The 18,734-nt window shown below is 37.8% G+C and overlaps 1 long non-coding RNA gene across 1 annotated transcript in view; it reads left to right on the top strand.

Moving 5' to 3' along the window:
• The first annotated feature begins 1,520 nt into the window (after nucleotides 1–1,520).
• Nucleotides 1,521–18,734, top strand: part of LOC104007753 (uncharacterized) — a 28,502-nt gene continuing 11,288 nt past the window's right edge. Inside the window, exons 1-5 of the long non-coding RNA XR_682035.4 lie at nucleotides 1,521–2,111; nucleotides 3,122–3,232; nucleotides 7,700–7,789; nucleotides 17,141–17,211; nucleotides 17,372–17,471. This is a non-coding gene — a long non-coding RNA (uncharacterized LOC104007753). The remainder of the gene's footprint in view (nucleotides 2,112–3,121; nucleotides 3,233–7,699; nucleotides 7,790–17,140; nucleotides 17,212–17,371; nucleotides 17,472–18,734) is intronic.

Raw genomic sequence — 18,734 nt, 5'->3', positions numbered from 1 at the left:
TATGCGCAAACACTAAGAAACACACGCATACACAAACATACATGTACACAAAATTAAATACATAGCTATGGCACTTTCACTATACATGTAAACACCCTTACACACATACAAATGTACATGCGCGTGTGCGCACACACATATGGAATTAGCTTTTTCTCTTCGTGGGAGGAGGGAAATGAAAAGACCCAAAACATTCAGATTCCCAATGGACACGTAAGAACCCCGTCATGGAAATAGGTCTGGGTTTTTTTCTCTTTTGAGGGAAGCAGGGCATTTCTGGTTACTGTCGCCATTGCTGTTGTGCCCCTGCTTACCATCCCCCTGCACCCCCCCGGCCCCCGCCCGCCACTGCTAGGGTTTACAGGTCATCCCTGGATTAAATAAGTGATATTGTGTTTTTTTTTTCTTTGACACAAAGTAAAATTATAATTAATATTGAATAAAGTAAAAATGAACTCCTGAGTTCCAGTCCCTTATGTAACACACCTGGTTTGTGGCAGGCACTCAGGAAATATTAGTTGCATGAACGAAGGCTGCATTTTCATTAGAACAACATGCAGTTCAACCCCTTCATGTTTCAATGAGGGTTCAGATACCCAGAGGGCTATGCTATCATCCTGGAGCCCACTCTGCTAACAATTAGCAGAACGGAAGCCTTAATTTCCAGAATCTAGTGAACTTGATGAGTCAAGACTATTGCAATTGGAAATCTGTTCTCCTCTGCTGCTGCATTCCCTGCTTAATACTCAAGCCAGAAACCAGGAAGGTATGTGCCACAAAGTAAAGTGGAATTCAGGACAATTATCCATCAAGACTTTGTTACAGATATCCAAAGCAGGCAATTGAAGACCCAGCTTGACTTTACTGTCTCTCCATTGTGGTGGTTAATGGAGACAACTTCAATTCAAATTTGGGCACGTGGATTTCTTTGTTTCTCTGAGGTTTGACTTATCTGCCAAAAGAGAGAAACACAGAAAGAGGGGAGAAACAGGAGAGGGGAAAGAGAGAGGAGAGAGAAACCAAGGAAATGTGACATATAATAATTTTTTAAAGAATATTTTTTTTCATTTTTTTATTGAGGTATAAAATACATGTAGTAAGGTATGTCAATAACTCAAATCTTATGTGATTTTTTTATGTACATGTATACCTGTGTACACCTGTGTAACCACTACCTAAGTCAAGATAGAGAACATTTTAATCATCTTAAAAGATTTCCTGTGTCTCTTCCCACCAATACCTGCTGATGAGCCCACTCTCCTTACAGCTATCAGCAGAGTTGTTTTACCTGTCCTTGAACTTAATATAAATGTAATTATACTGTATATGCTCTTTTGTGTCTGATTTCTTTCACCCAACGTACTTGTTGGTTTAGTCCATGTTGTGTATATCAGCAGTTTGTTTTTGTTAAGTAGCAGTGTTCCCTTGTATAAATGGACCATATTTATAATTCATGTTAATGAACATTTGAATTGTTTTCATGTTCTTGTTATGAATCAACATGGTTATGAATAGTTTGGTTATGAAGAGTTTTACACATGTTTTTAGTCTATTTTGTTTCTCTTAAATATATACTTAGTCATGGGATTACTGGTCATATAGTATAGGCAGGCAGATGTTCAGCTTTAATTGACACAACCAACTGTTTTTGAAAGGGGTTGAGGCAATTCACACACAATAGATAACAATGTATAAAAGTTCCAATTACTCCCAAAATTTACCAATATTTGATTGTATTAGTCTTTTTAAAATTTTAGCCATGCTGATGAGTATGTATTGGTAACTCAGAGTAGTTCAATTTGCATCTTCTTAATGAGCAATCTGTGTGAAGTGCCTGATCAAAGTTTTTGTGTGTGTGTGTGCTTTTATCATATGTAAATGATACATATACATATGATACATACACATATGATACACAAAATGTATACATAATATGTATATATTAATAACACATTTTTGTTATTAATTGGTAAGAGTTCTTAATGTATTCTGGGTATGAGTACTTTCTCAGATAGAAACATATACATATATTATGATAAAATTATTATTCCAAGCTGTGGCTTGCCTTTTCACTTCTTGTGTCCTGTTTAAGAAATATCTACTATCCCAAGGTAAGATACTATACTTTTTTAAACATGTTATTTTGTTTTACCTTTCACATTTGGTGTATACTACATTTGTAATTAATTTGTCCATATTATATGACATATAGCCAAGATTTATTTTTTGCCATACAGATACTCAATATTGCCATTTATGTAGAACATCGTTCTCTTCCCACTCAATTGCCTTGGCACTTTTGTAATAAATCAGATGATCGTGTATATGTAGTTCAGTTTCTGGACTCTGTCCTCTGTTTCTTTAGTCTATTTGCCTATTCTTGTACCAATATGCACTGTGTTAATAATCGTAGCTTTGTAGTAGGTCTCGAAATCTGACAGTGTAATTCTTTTAGTTTCTTTCTTCTGCAAATTTTCTTTAGCTGTTTTACGTCCTTTGCATTTGTATATAAACTTCAGAATCAGCTTGTCTATTCCAAAAACAACAACAACAAATGAAAGTTTCAGAAACTTTAACTGAAATTGTATTGAATCTGTAGACAATTTTGGAGTAAATTGCATCTTAGCAATGCAGAGTCTTTCGAACCATAACCGTGGTAAGTCTCTCCATTTGCTTAAATCTTCTTTAATTTATTTCAACAATGGCTTCCAATTTCCAGCAGGAGCTCTTGGAAACTACAATTTACATGAACTTCTAATTTGATATTTTTCGGTGTCATTATAAACATTGTTGTTTTAAAAGTTGTCTTCAATTTTTTGTTGTCAGGCACAGAAATACAATTATTGATAACATTTATATATAAACTGTATCCAGTGATCTTGCTAGATTCACTGATGAGTCTGATGTTGTAGATTCTTTGGGATTTTCTCCGTACATAATCATATCCTTTCTGAATAAGATAGTTTTACTTCTTCATTTTTAATATCTATGCCTTTTATTTATTTTTCTTTTGAACTTTTTGCTGACTTCATTATTCACTCTCATGTTTTTCTCTTTCATTAGACTATGACTCCTCGATGGTAGCAATTTGTAGTAATCAAATTTTTGTATTTTATTTTAGCATCTGGCATCTTTCTTGACACATGTAGCAGTTGCTTTTTGACAGCTTGCTTCTTCAGTGAATGAATAAATTAATAAAGAGAAATGTGATGTTCAGTGATCCATTTTGCAGGTAAGAAATTTGAGGCAGACAGAGGATGTTAGCAAGCAAGAGGCCTTGGGCTACAATTTAGATCACTGGACTCTTACTCTAGATGCAATCTGCAGAACCCACATACTTTTAGTTAGTCCCTTTGTCTATGTTCTGCCACTGTCACTTCTAAGGAAGGTGTGTCATCCCAAATGGGGTAGTATCTTATTGGTAGACCTAAATCTGCTGTGTTCGCCATCTCACCTAGATAAGTATCTATGTGTAGCATTCTGCACATTCATCTTTTCCACCTTCTGGAGGTGTTGTCTTTTTATAGGCAGCATGTGAATAACAATGGGAACAAACTGGGGACCAGAAGAGGCCATTTGCTAGTTCTGAACATAGATAAGCATCACTAGCTTTTCCCTTCTAGCAGTAATGGCCTCAAAAGTTCCAACTTAGGAGAAAAAGGCAAAACCGTCTGCCAAAGCGTGTGAAAAGTTAGAGCAAACCTTGCTTTTACCAAGACCCTGTGTCCCTCTTATGGAAATTCACACTTTCACACTTTTAGACAAATATTAAATGTGTGACATTCTATTACGTACAGTGCCTGGCACATCTAGACATGCAGCACACTTTAGCCCCCTTCTTTCTTCCTCTAACTCCAAGTTCTAAACTAGAAAAAGCCCCACTTGAGTCTGAGATTTGCTTTTTGAACTAGTTTATTTCAGATTGCAATCATGCTATCTAGGGTTGTGACAGTGTTTTGCTATTTATAGGGCGCTTTGACCTGATTCTTTTTGCACAGGAAACTTGTTCTACCCTTTTGCCCACTTCACTGAAGTGAGGACTGAGACAGAGAAGGATTAAGTCACTTTTTATTTAACAAATATTTGTTCCACATTCCTCAGCATTTATTAAATACTAGTGCATAATGATGGAATAAATTTTATACCGTAAGGATAAACCAGTATTCTGGACTAAGCCAACCTGGGAGACCCTAGGAGGCCTGTTTGAGAAAGTGACATTTAAATTGAGACTTGGCGGTGGCTGTGGCTACATATCTAGTAAGTGGCTGAGTTGGGATTTGAACTCATGCCTGCTTAGCTCTAAAGATGATGCTTTTGGCTTTGTACTCTGCTCTCTCTCTAGACAAACTCTGGTCCAAAATCGTTAAAGCTAACATTTATCCCTGCCCAACTGGAATTGTCATGTCATGACAAATGGCTCTGTGGTCTCAGATGCCCAGCAGACCCATTAGTGGAATTCTATGTGCTACAGACCTGGGAAAAATGCCAGAGCCTTATACACCCATCACATTTCGTCTGGCAAAGGTCTTCAACAAAGAGTAGTAGTTACAGCAATGAAAAGCAACAGGTCCAGCAACACCATAAGAACAAAATAATTAATTTCCCTAAAAGAAGAAACCATTTATAGAGTAAGAGCCTATACAATCAATGATTGGAAGAAATAGAAGAGGCCTTAGTATTCTAGCCTTCTTTATTTGTAGATGTAAATGTCGAGCCTCAGAGAAGTTATATATCTAATTAGTGTCACTCAGGTAGATAACAACAGAATTAGGATTAGAACTTAATTCTTATGACTCCCAGAGCAGGGAAAAGACAGGATGAAGTCCCAAAACATTGCCTGTGAACTCACATCTGACACTGAATTGAGAGTCTGCTATTTACTCCCTATGTGACCAGAATCCTTCAGAGCCCATGATATTCCCTATCATAGAGTAGATTTTGATCCACACTAGGCATTTTTACCTCTTGCTCTTTGAGTTGGTGCCCCATGTTTATTCAGAAATATTCCAAAGATGTTACATCTATTGGTTTTACATGTTGAGCACAGATCATTATAAGACAAATTGAAATGAAAACATCAAGAAGTCTCATTCATTGTCTAACTTACGCTGAGCAATATTTAATAACTAGAATATCAAGAGAGTCCAAAGTGTTTGCCCATCCCCTCAAGACCAATGTAATGGAATTTTACTCTTATCACCTGCTCTGGGTAGTGGCAATTCAGGATACAGAGGACAGAAATAAAGAATCATGACACACAATCCACAGAATTCACAGATGCCAAACATCTACCCTTCTCTGTCACCACACATTGGACTCACATGGTGGAAATAGGCAACACAAGCAGAGAGCTGGCTTAACCTTTCATAATTTTTCAACGACCTATGGGAAGAGAGTTTTCTTGGTTCAAATCCCAGCTTAGCCACACAGAGTTTGGTAATATTGGGCAAGTCAACCAAGCTCTCCGTGCTTCAGTTTCCTCATTATTAAAATGGGGGAAATAATAGTGCCTGCATCAGAGGGTTGTTGTGAGAACTAAATGAAATAATTTATCTGAGCTTTAGAACCCACACCATATTAGTTAATAATTCATGCATTTTCTTTTATTATATTTCTCTACCTTAGACTGCAAACTCTAAGAGGACAGGTCGGACTGTTTTATTCATAAAGCATTACAGGAACAGTAATTAGAACTAGGAGCTTTTCAATGGCCTGCCTGAAATCTGAAAAATAGGTATATTATTTGAAATTTTGAAAAAAATCAAATAATTAAAAATTAATAGATGTTAATATCTGTAATATGTAATATCAAGGTCAACTCAACTCTTAATTGTTTATATAAAGTATAGTGAAGTTTAAATTGCAAAATCTTACATAAAATGTGCTATTAAAACTCAAAAGTATAATTCTTTCTAATATGTATATATATGTATATAGTTTTAAGTTCAGGGGTACATGTGCAAGTTTGTTACGTAGGGAAACTCATGTCACAGGACTTTGTTATACAGATACTTTCATCACCCAGGTATTAAGCCTAGTGCTCATTAGTTATTTTTCCTGATCCTCTCCCTCCTCCCAACCTCCACCCTCAGGTAGGCCTCAGTATCTCTTGTTCCCCTCTATGTGTTCATGAGTTCTTATCATTTAGCTCCCACTTACAAGTGACAACATGTGGTATTTGGTTTTCTGTTCCTGCCTTAGTTTGCTAAGGAAAGCAGTGTGGCAATTTCTCAAAGGACTAAAAACGGAATTACCATTCAACCCAGCAATCCCATTACTGGTTATGTACTCAAATATTTTTAAGGCAAAACAAAGCTGCAACCAGAACACCTGGTCTCCCTGAAACCCCTTCCACTGATGTTGTTGTTGTTTTTTCTTTTTCCCCAGCTTCTCAGGCCAAAATCCGGGATCATCTTGGGTGCTGTTCTCTCCTGCCCACCCTTTCCCATATGCAGAGTGTTGTCACTTCTCTCTGCTTCCACTGCTAACCCCCTGGTTCAAGCCGCTGCACCACTTTTCGTGATTATTGCCACAGTCTCCTCATTGGTTCCCTGCCCCCACTCTTGCTCTGAACTATCCAGTTAAAACCTGAATTAGATCATCTCATCCTCATCTCAGAGCTTTCTCGTGGCTCCTCTGCCCTCTCAGGAAAAAATCTAAATTCTAGATGACCTAAAAAGCCCTTGTCTCTTACTGTTTATCTGACCTCATTTACTACCACCTTTTTCTTTGATCATTCTGTTCCAGCCACACTGGCCTCCTTACCACTCCTCAAATATGCCAAGCACAGCCCCCACACCCCAGGGCTTTGAACTGGCTGATCCCCCTTCCTGGAATGCCTTTCCCCAAATATCAACTTAGCCAACTCCCTCCTCTCCTCCAAGTGTCTGTTTAAACATGGCTTCAGTAGGAGCTGTCTTAACATCCTATTAATATTGTAATTCCTCTCATGACACTTTACACCCCCTTCCCTGATATGCTTTCCATATACCATGCAATATCTGCTGAGATAATATATAATTCACTTATTTTCTTCATTGTCATTTCAAAGAGGGCGGTGTGTTCTGTGTTTTATTTAGTGCCAAAATACTTGCTGATGAAGAGAGTTCCTGCCACATAGTAGGTGCTCAATATGTGCTTGTTGAATAAATGTGTCAATGTTTGATGTACAGACCTTTTATTATGTTTGATTTGCTGCCAGTGCTGCCTCCAAACACAGGAGTGCTTCATGAGATGTTCACAAAAGGTCTTAAAATATTCCACAAAAATCTTAAAATATTTCATGAGTTTTCTTTCCCGTATTTTTATAGCAGCATCTGGAATTTAGCCTGCATAGGACCCTCTGTAAGCTGACCCTGTTTATCTATTCAGCTTTACTTCTCCCCTCTCTCCACTTTGTATTTTATTCTCTACTACTTCCAACTGATTGTAATTTGACCAGACTCCAGACTATCTTATGCCTCTTTGCTTTTGTTTACCTGTTACTTCTCTCTGGAATTCCCTGCCTCTTCTTAATTTTTCTGGCCAATTCTCACTCTCTAGGACTCAGAGGTTTCTCCTCAGGAGACTTCCATGAGTCTCATGTTGAGTTAGGTGACCCCAATCCTCTGTTCTTCATAGTCATTCGCGCATTTATCTAGCTCAGCATTTGCCATACTACATTGAAATTATTTCCTTATGTGCCCATCACTCCCCGTAGATTGCAAACTCCTAGAGAAGGGCTCAACAGTGAGTGCTGAGGCTGCACAGAGGAGGAAGGCAGCACAATGATGGAAGGCTTCCTAAAGAGGTATGTTCCAAGAGCCCCCACTTCCTTTCATGGGAGACTCATGCTGTTACACCTAGACTATCTAGGGATACATCTAATGTAGTCATGGAAAGAACAGAGGACTTGAGTACCAGACTGACGTGATTTTGAATCCTGGCTCCCTATTGACCAGATGTGTGTCTTGAACAAGTCCCTGAGCCTCAGTGTCTTCATCTGCACAGTAGGGATAATGATACCACACTGCATATATGAGGTATCTGGCACATGTAAATGTCCACTACATGCTGATTTCTTCACCCGCTACTCACCCCTGGGAAAGAAGTAAACTCATCTACTCTTGGTACCCATTCATTCCCCCTCAGTTGGAAGCATGAGGTGTGCAGCTGCCTGACCTGGGGGAAGGGCTGCAAGCAGTAGGTGTCGTCAGATGTGGTGGAGCTTGTTGACTTCCTCCCAGGGGCCCAGCTAACAACCTGCCTCTGTTCCTTGATAGTCAAGTTCAACTTTCACTTCTTAGCACCACAGGAAGTTGACTGAACATTAACTGAAGTCTCTCTCAAACAGGAGACATCTTTGCCAGGTCCCTATCCTTCCTAGCCTCATTCCTGCTCTCCCTAGTGAGCAGGCTGCCCTCCCTTCTCCCCCCAGCACCACTGATGGGCAAGGGTACTCAGAACTACAACCTTGTGGGCCATGTCATGTGACAGGAGCTGCAACCAGGACTTTAATACAGTAGTTGGCTCCCACTGAATGTTTATTGTTACCCCAAGATAAAAAGGGGACACTGTGATCATTTTCTATTTTGCTGTGATCAGGCTTAGTGAGCTAAAGTCACCTACCTTCCCAGTCTCTACTAATAGAAGTCATGGATCAGTCCTATTGGTTCTTCTGTTACAAGGATTCAGAATTCATAATCATGGAGCTGCATTTACAGGCAGAAGTTTCTTTCATAGTTTTCTAAGTGTTCCTTTTAGCAACAATGGAGAAAATCAAAGAGGGCAAAGGTGAGGGGAGAAAATAACATTTCCCTTTCTGTCCTTTACTCTTGCAGTCTTTTGCTTTAGTTTCTTTACTATGACTGTGAGGGTGAAACTAGTGATCAGAGTGGTCCAGAATGGGTTTGATGAATCTGATTCTGGTGACACAAGATGAATTGGGTATATGTTTCCCTAAAGATAGAGAGACAATATAACATAGTCTTTACATTAATAGACTCTGGAGCCAATTTTCTTAGGTTCATTCTCTTTCCTTTCATGTGTGTTGATTTTCAACAAACATCTTGCACTCGAATTCCATCTCACTGTTTTATTTTCAAAAAATTTAATTTGAGAAAGTTAGCTGTATTAATTTTTTCTTTTTCTAAAATTCTTTTACTAATTGCAATTATTTCCATCAATGCTATTCCACTGAAACCATTTTAACATGGACTCAATAACTTCATTGTATGTTAATGTTTAATTTTCATTTTTTTTACCTTCTTGGTTTTCTAGCTGCATTTAATGTGGTTGACCCCTCATTCTTTGAAGCTCTATTCCTCTGGCTACTACAATATGACACACTTTGTCTCCTTCTTCAGTCTCTGTCTTCGCCACAGTCTTCTCTTCCTTTTATATACCTTTAAATATTAATGTTTCCCAGAGATATTTTCTTAACTCACTTCTCTACTGATTCTAGGTACTTTTCTTGATCCAACTCTTCTGATTTTACCCATCTCGATGATTCTATAATTTGTATTTTCTGTTTTGATCTCTTTTCAGTCTTCCAGACCTAAATATCCAAATGCCTGATGGATAGTGCTTTCTTTTTTACTACCAAGCCCTCAAAGGCACTATGTTCAAAAGGAATTTGTCATCAGTCTCACGGCACATAAGCTTCCTCTTGTGTTCAATCTGGAGACTTGAGAGTCTTCTTGTTCCCTTCTCCTTATTTTCTCCATAATCAATCACAAAGTCATGTGGATTTTGCTCCTAAATATGTTAACTTCTTTCCTCTCTCACTTTATCTCCCTTACATCTAGGTATTTCAGACCCTCAGTCTCTCTCACATAGACTTTGGCAAAAACCTTCTTATATCAGTCAACCTGACCAATAGGCCACCAGTGCTTCATGTAGAATCTGGACAATGTAGAGCACTGAGAATGCTCACACTGGTCATATATGTATGAGTTGGTATGACATCTAGGGAAGTTGAAGACTTACATAGCCTTTGGCCCAGCAATATACACCACAATACATTAGAGAAACTCTAGCATGTGTACACAGTGATATACACACAAGAATGTTCACAATGCCATTATTTTAATAGCAAAATTGTGGAAACAGCACAAATGTTTATCAATAACAGAATGGATAAATGAGCCATGGCATAGTCATACAATGAAAAATAATATAATAGTCAAAATGAATGATCTGAAGAGATATCATTATTGGCAATCTTATAAAAGACTGAGTTAAAAACGCAATTTGTGAAAATTTTTAATTATTTGATATTATTTAATGCAAAGTTTTAAAACATGCAAACAACTGTATATATTATTTATGTATATATGCAAATTCAGCAATAGCATTTAATCATGCCTGGGAATGATAAGTATCAAAGTCAGAAAGTGGTTACCCTTGGGAAGAGAGGTATGTATCAGCGGTGGGGCACATAGGATGTTGCAGCCATATCTGTAATGTTTCTTTGCTTTAAAAAATTTGAATCAAGCTTGGCAAAGTGTGACATTTGATTAAGCAGGACAGTGAGTGCATATCTGTTACTTATATTGTTCTTTATAATTTTCTCTATGCTAAAGCATTTTGTAATTTAAAAAAACCTGACAGTGTTACTCCCATGCTTAAAATATGCCAGTGGTCAAACCGAATCCAGCAGCACATCAAAAAGCTTATCCACCATGATCAAGTGGGCTTCATCCCTGGGATGCAAGGCTGGTTCAATATACGCAAATCAATAAATGCAATCCAGCATATAAACAGAACCAAAGACAAAAACCACACGATTATCTCAATAGATGCAGAAAAGGCCTTTGACAAAATTCAACAACTCTTCATGCTAAAAACTCTCAATAAATTAGGTATTGATGGGATGTATCTCAAAATAATAAGAGCTATCTATGACAAACCCACAGCCAATATCATACTGAATGGGCAAAAACTGGAAGCATTCCCTTTGAAAACTGGCACAAGACAGGGATGCCCTCTCTCACCACTCCTGTTCGACATGGTGTTGGAAGTTCTGGCCAGGGCAATTAGGCAGGAGAAGGAAATAAAGGGTATTCAATTAGGAAAAGAGGAAATCAAATTGTCCCTGTTTGCAGATGACATGTATATCTAGAAAACCCCATTGTCTCAGCCCCAAATCTCCTTAAGCTGATAAGCAACTTCAGCAAAGTCTCAGGATACAAAATCAATGTACAAAAATCACAAGCATTCTTCTACACCAACAACAGACAAACAGAGAGCCAAATCATGAGTGAACTCCCATTCACAATTGCTTCAAAGAGAATAAAATACCTAGGAATCCATCTTACAAGGGACATGAAGGACCTCTTCAAGGAGAACCACAAACCACTGCTCAATGAAATAAAAGAGGATACAAACAAATGGAAGAACATTCCATGCTCATGGGTAGGAAGAATCAATATCGTGAAAATGGCCATACTGCCCAAGGTAATTTACAGATTCAATGCCATCCCCATCAAGCTACCAATGTCTTTCTTCACAGAATTGGAAAAAACTACTTTAAAGTTCATATGGCACCAAAAAAGAGCCCGCATCACCAAGTCAATCCTAAGCCAAAAGAACAAAGCTGGAGGCATCACGCTACCTGACTTCAAACTCTACTACAAGGCTACAGTAACCCAAACAGCATGGTACTGGTACCAAAACAGAGATATAGATCAATGGAACAGAATAGAGCCCTCAGAAATAACGCTACATATCTACAACTATCTGATCTTTGACAAACCTGAGAAAAACAAGCAATGGGGAAAGGATTCCCTATTTAATAAATGGTGCTGGGAAAACTGGCTAGCCATATGGAGAAAGCTGAAACTGGATCCCTTCCTTACACCTTATACAAAAATTAATTCAAGATGGATTAAAGACTTAAATGTTAGACCTAAAACCATAAAAACCCTAGAAGAAAACCTAGGCATTACCATTCAGGACATAGGCATGGGCAAGGACTTCATGTCTAAAACACCAAAAGCAATGGCAACCAAAGCCAAAATTGACAAATGGGATCTAATTAAACTAAAGAGCTTCTGCACAGCAAAAGAAACTACCATCAGAGTGAACAGGCAACCTACAAAATGGAAGAAAATTTTCGCAACCTACTCATCTGACAAAGGGGTAATATCCAGAATCTACAATGAACTCAAACAAATTTACAAGAAAAAAACAAACAACCCCATCAAAAAGTAGGCAAAGGACATGAACAGACACTTCTCAAAAGAAGACATTTATGCAGCCAAAAAACACGTGAAAAAATACTCACCATCACTGGCCATCAGAGAAATGCAAATCAAAACCACAATGAGATACCATCTCATACCAGTTAGAATGGCAATCATTAAAAAGTCAGGAAACAACAGGTGCTGGAGAGGATGTGGAGAAACAGGAACACTTTTACACTGTTGGTGGGACTGTAAACTAGTTCAACCATTGTGGAAGTCAGTGTGGCGATTCCTCAGGGATCTAGAACTAGAAATACCATTTGACACAGCCATCCCATTACTGGGTATATACCCAAAGGACTATAAATCATGCTGCTATAAAGACACATGCACACGTATGTTTATTGTGGCACTATTCACAATAGCAAAGACTTGGAACCAAGCCAAATGTCCAACAATGATAGACTGGATTAAGAAAATGTGGCACATATACACCATGGAATACTATGCAGCCATAAAAAATGATGAGTTCATGTCCTTTGTATGGACATGGATGAAATTGGAAATCATCATTCTCAGTAAACTATCACAAGGACAAAAACCAAACACTGCATGTTCTCACTCATAGGTGGGAACTGAACAATGAGAATACATGGACACAGGGAGGGGAACATCACACTCTGGGGACTGTTGTGGGGTGGGGGGAGGTGGGAGGGATAGCATTAGGAGATATACCTAATGCTAAATGATGAGTTAATGGGTGCAGCACACCAGCATAGCACACGTATACATATGTAACTAACCTGCACATTGTGCACATGTACCCTAAAACTTAAAGTATAATAATAAAAAAAAACAATAGTTTATGAAACCCCCCCCAAAAAAAATATATGCCAGTGGCCTCCAGTTGCCCACCAGGTAGCATCCACATTCTTTAATGGAAAGCCCTTCCTTGCTTCGAACTTGCCAACTTGGATTGGACATTTGTAGTTGCATTTCTAAGAACTGTTCCCTTTTGTCAATGGAGCCTGATTTCCACTTGGATATCTGGGTGATTTAGGGAAATTGACCTCAAAACCCAATTCTACATTTCGACCATGTGACCTTGGCTTAATCAATTCACACATCTTTTTCCCTCACCTCAGGGGATGATCATATGAACTAAGCCAGTTGCAATAGAGTAAACCTCATGTTCCTAATGAGAAATCCAGAACAAAATGCTTTATTTTTCTTCAGTTTTTTATTAGGTCATCTCCTGAATCAATTAAAAAAAAAACATTGACAACAAAACTAAAAAATATGAAGAGGCTGAAACATGAAAGCTCTGCCAACTGCAATATGTAGCTGCTAAGGTTGCTGTATTTATTGGAATCAAGCAAGTGTTCCAGGAAAGAGCACAGAAGATATGTCTGGGAGCCTTTATGTGTAGGTCTGCAAGTGGTGGATATCACTACTACTCACACGCCATTGGCTAGAACTGAGTTGCATGGATACACCTAATTGTAAAAGAGGCTGAGAAATAGAGACTATTGTGCCCAGAAAGAAGAGAAAATTCATTTATGGAAGAGGTAGCTAGTCTCTCACAGCCATGAAAAGAGAAGTCTTTAGCTAATTGAAGTGAATAGCAGCCATCTTGTGTCCCTAAGGCAAGTTAGACTAATATTGAAGTGGAAACCATGAGGAAAGCAGTGATACTGAAAGTAACCACATCTTTGAGAACATGCATTCATTTCCTACAACATGAATTTATTGAGGACCTACCTTAATATAGGCAGCGTGCTAGACACCAAGAGAACTGATGTCCTCTTCCTTCCTGCCTGCCTGGAGCCTATATTCTGGAGGGGACAGAGCTAGCAGATCAGACCTAACTGGAAATCTGCTGTGCCAGTATATAGTTCAGTGATGTGAGCCAATATATCCCCTTGATTGCTCAAAGTAGTTTGGTCGATATATTTTGTTGCTTTAAATTGAACACATTCTTATGTACAGCCTCTGTCTCCTCATCTCCAACCAAGCAAAATAGCTTGTTCTCTTTATGCAGGGACACATGACATTTCCCACGTGGCTTTGTGCATATCTCCACCTCAATTTAAAATGCCTTCCAATCCCTGCTCAAAGTCAAACAGCTTAATAATGGTAGACATAGAATTTGAATTATTCTAATAATAGGTCTTTTAAACAATGCCTTCTTCTCTTCATTCTTTCCTTCTTAGAGTGGGTATTCTTTCTGGTGCATCATGTAAAGGAAGGTAACTACATGCATGTAATGATGAGAATATTTATATGTATTTATGATTATCACAAAAAAACAGAAAGATTCTACCATTCTAGAGGAACATTTATTTTATTTTTTTATTTGAGAAAAGTATAATTTTATTTATTTATTTATTTGTGCAAATTTATGGGGTACTTGAGAAAATGTGTTACATGTATATAATGTGTAGTGATCCAATCAGGATACTAAGGGTGTCCATCACCTGAGTGTATTACATTTTTGTTAAGTATAATCATCCTACTCCAGGAGAACATTTTAAAAACTGTTCTGTAGAGATACTACTCAAATTAAGTTCTCAGTCCTGAAACATCAGATCAGCTAGGAATCTGACAAAAATGCAAGTTCTCAGATGACAGATGAGACCACTTGAATCAGAATTTCTGGAGTGGAGCCCACACATTTGTATTTTTGCAACCTTTCCAATGATACTTATGTACATGCTCAAGCTTGAAAACCACTTTCCTAGGACATTAGTTCCTCGACAAGATTTGTGAGTAACCTTGTTTCATGAAAAAGTGTTTAGGAGATACTGATTCAATAAAAACTAATCAGGCTTTTATTGTTTGCAGGGCTTTCAAAACTTGCAATAGGCCACTGTGCATTGTTAATTTCTAAGAGGAAGATGCTTATGTCCTCAATGAATATCTTCCTACCATGAAGTACTCTTCTTCCCCCACTTTTTAAAACAATTACTAACACCTGGCAGAAGTAGGCAGACAGCTTACAGCTTAGAAAAAGTTGGCCTAAGATAATGGCTGATTTTCTTACATTATTTATTTGTCATCATGCTTATCTTTCTCTCTCTAAATTGTATCTTTCATCTCTGTGATCACAGATTGAGCCTCATATTTCATATCTGCCCCTGGCCTAATGGTTGTTTACAGAAAGAGCTCAATGAATATTGTTAAGTGATTAGGATTTAATTTATTTGATAAATAGATAACCTTAAGTTTTAAACGGTGGATTTCACATGAGGACATTTACTTACTATTGTTGAGCTGTAATTAATTTTTAATACTGTTTAGGTACTCATAATAAAGAACAGGATATTTGGAGAAGGAAGACAGTATCATTCCTGGTTCTTAGTCTTACCAGCTTATTGATCATGAGTATATAACCTCTCTGTGGCTCAGTGCCTTTCTCTGTAAAATGGGAACACAGTGATGTTCACCTCACAGGATTGATTTGTAAAAGGGCTGGATAAGGTTATGAGAATGTTTTGCAAAGTGATATTGAAAGATTACTTGCAAACTTCATTTGAATCTTAAATTGTTTGAGATAGGTCATGCTATGAATCAACTATGAAGTGCAGATATAGTCAAGATTCAATATTTCTTTCCCAAGAGCTGAGAGGAGGGGCTGCTTGTTTGTTTGTTTCTTTCTTTTTAGAAACATGCCAGGGCAGGCTCATTTTCGGGTTTTCCTCTCACTTGCTCATCTTACTTATTCTTTAGTTTCTCTATTCATTAGGATACAGTACTGTAAAGCTTTATGGCATTTCTATTTTGTGGGAGATGAATCTGAATAAAGAATTACAGTTAAATCATTGCTAAGTTTGATGAATGAGCACCAAAGAACTCTTCAAGATGTCATTTTTAAAGTTTTGTAAATGATTGGCTTTCAGTGGTTTCCTCTAAGGAATTTTAATTTTGAATAATGCATAGAAAAATGTGCGCACACACAAATCATTCAGTATCCACCTCGAAGGGAAATCAAAGTGCCTGTGAAGTGAAACTTTACCTTTGTACGTCACCAGCTTCCTGTTAGAGCAGACTTTTTCTTTGCTCAAAGTCTAAGCATTGAAGAACTTCTTTTTAGTAGGTAGATTTTTGTGTTTTTTTGTTTGTTTTTGAGACGGAGTCTCACTCTGCCGCCCAGGCTGTGGTGCAGTGGCACGATCTCGGCCCACTGCAAGCTCTGCCTCCCGGGTTCACACCATTCTCCTGCCTCAGCCTCCCGAGTAGCTGGGACTACAGGTGCCAGCCACCACGCCTGGCTAATTTTTTTGCATTTTTTAGTAGAGATGGGGTTTCATCGTGTTAACCAGGATGGTCTTGATCTCCTGACCTCATGATCCACCCACCTTGGCCTCCCAGAGTGCTGGGATTACAGGCATGATTTAGTAGGTGGTTTTGAGTAGGGAGTATACATTTAAAATGCTGAAACTCAGTTAAGGAATAATCTAATACTGTATTCAACTGAAACTCAGTTGAGAAATTTCTTTCCAATAAAAAGGAAAATCAACTGCAGTAATGAGGGAGATGATTTTGCTGATAATTACAACAAATATTTACTACAGACCTGTTATGCACCATGAACTGTGCTAAATGTTTTATACATATAACTTTATCTTGTGCTCCAACAACCTATTACATGGAAATTGCTATTATTCTCATTTTCTAGATTAATAAATTGGTTTAGAGGGGTCGTATAGGTGAAACAACTCACTCAATATCACAAGCTGTTATGTGGTGAAGTTTGCATGATCAGTACAGGGTTCTGGTCGTCCCACTCATTGAGTGGTGCTAGTCAAGATCTGGAAGCTCTTCTGGTCTTAGTTTCTCTAGCTGTGAAGTGACAATGATTAGGTCTAATCATAGAACATGAGAGTACATGTGAAAAAATGCCTTTTTAAAGAGTATGAAAAACTTGAGTTGTAAAATTTTCTTGTGAATAATTTATTATTGCTTTTCTTTTTTAGATAACACTAACAAAGTTGACCTTAGAATTGGAGTGCCTGGGTTAGAACCCTGCTGGTACCACCTGCTTACTGTAAGACTTTGGTCAAGTTATTAACTTTTCTGTTCCTCATTTGTGAAATATTGTGAAAAATAGTCTGTTTGCCTGTCTGAGAACAGTACTGGCACAAAAGTGCTTAATACACTTCACTCATTATTATTAATATTACTATTGTTGCATTTTCCCCTTGAAGGCATGCTTCTGATGTGAGTTCAGGAGAAGACACTGGCAAGGACAGCAAAGAACAGGAGAACACTCTAGCTTCCCTGATAGCATTCAAGGTGCTGTCCAAAGTGAGTTTTCCTCAAGCAGAGAGATGCACTGCCTCTTTTATGCTTTGTTTTTCTTACTTGCCTACTCTATTTACACCTTCTAAGTAAGGACCAATCAGCAAAACCCCAAGAGGGTCACTGTCATGAAAATAATTATGAACTGGCTGAGTGCTTGCAATGTTTATTATTTAGGTTTTTAAGAACAGATAATTAAAGGCCCAAGAGAATTTAGTCTCTCCCAATTGTAAAAGTGGGGTCTTATAGAAACCCACAGAGCGCTTGGGGTTGTACACTTACTTCTAAAAGTTCTCTTAATAAATCACTGCCCTGGTGCACTCCCTGGGGTATTTCATGACCAAGTGAAATCACTTACTGTTTCAAATTTGCATTTTTCCTGAGTTTGCATATTTTTCTTGCATCTGCTTTGTTACCAATGTACCAAGTCCTTATACATTTGGACTGCATTTACTGCAGTTTGGAATGGTTTCTCAGAAAGGGGACATTAAAATCCTGGAGTGTGACACTGAGACGTGGAAAGAGCTTCCTTTGTAAGCTGCTCAGGCATGCTGAGAATTAGTGTAGAGATGATTTTTTCCTTAATTTTCTTGGATTGCAACCTATATAGGATCTTATAATTATGTGTAGGAATTCATTAAAGAAACTCTCTCCATTGCTAGAAATCCAAGCTGGTAGTGAGGAGAGAGCTGTGTGTTTTGTTGCAGCAGAAGTATTATGGAAATATTTACTAAATATCTTCTATGTGCTGGGCATTGAGTGAAACACTTTCATATCCCTTGTAACATGTGTCTTAGTCTAAGGTAATACTTTAATGTAATTGTAACAAATGGATAAAAGGGGAATTGTCGTCATTTTACAGATGAAACATTAGAGACTGTAGGAAACTAGGCCCAGAACAGTTAAACAGAGTAGACATAACCTCTTACCACTTTATCTGCTACTATGTAACAAATCACCCTAAACTTTAGTGTCTTAAAACAACAAAAACAAACATTTATTATCTCACAGTTTCTGGCACATAGGAAGCACTGCATAAGTGATTGTTATTCTTGCTGATTATGTTTCTGTCATTGACACTGTGTATCACTGAGTTGGGATGTGTATTAGATAGAATCATGGAAGGTAAGGTTATAGAACAATAATTCAGACATGTTCACTATACTAAGTGCTTTACATATATGAAGTCAACTACATTTAATACGTATCAACAATGAGGTTGATATTAGTAGTATTCCCATTTTAGAGATAAAGAAAGAAATTCAGAGA

The sequence above is a fragment of the Pan troglodytes genome, chromosome 7, assembly GCF_028858775.2.
Source record: "Pan troglodytes isolate AG18354 chromosome 7, NHGRI_mPanTro3-v2.0_pri, whole genome shotgun sequence".
Lineage (NCBI taxonomy): Eukaryota > Metazoa > Chordata > Mammalia > Primates > Hominidae > Pan > Pan troglodytes.
Note: the sequence above shows the minus strand (reverse complement) of the source record. Positions and strands in the feature narration are given on the sequence as shown.